The sequence below is a fragment of the Eimeria mitis genome, genomic scaffold (assembly GCF_000499745.2).
Source record: "Eimeria mitis Houghton genomic scaffold, Emh_scaff414, whole genome shotgun sequence".
In the NCBI taxonomy this organism is placed as follows: domain Eukaryota; phylum Apicomplexa; class Conoidasida; order Eucoccidiorida; family Eimeriidae; genus Eimeria; species Eimeria mitis.
The window spans coordinates 16,550-16,868 of NW_013572468.1; positions in this window are offsets into that span (position 1 = coordinate 16,550).

A 319-nucleotide genomic window follows, 5' to 3' on the forward strand; every position below is an offset into this window, starting at 1 on the left:
TATATCAGTAAATAAATAAATAAATAAATATATAAATAAATGAATAAATAAATATATAAATTAATAGATTAAAAAAAATATAGATAGATAGATAGATAGATAGATAGATAAATAAATAAATAAATAAATAAATAAATAAATAAATAAATAAATAACAAAAAATAGATTAAGACAAAAAGAGAGACAAAAAGAAAGAAAAAGAAAAGAGGAGACAAATAAAATAAACAAAAAACACAGACACAAGCACATGTAAAAAAGGAGACACCAAAAGAAAAAAAAAAAACAAACACCAGACCAGCAGCAGCAGCAGCAGCAGCAG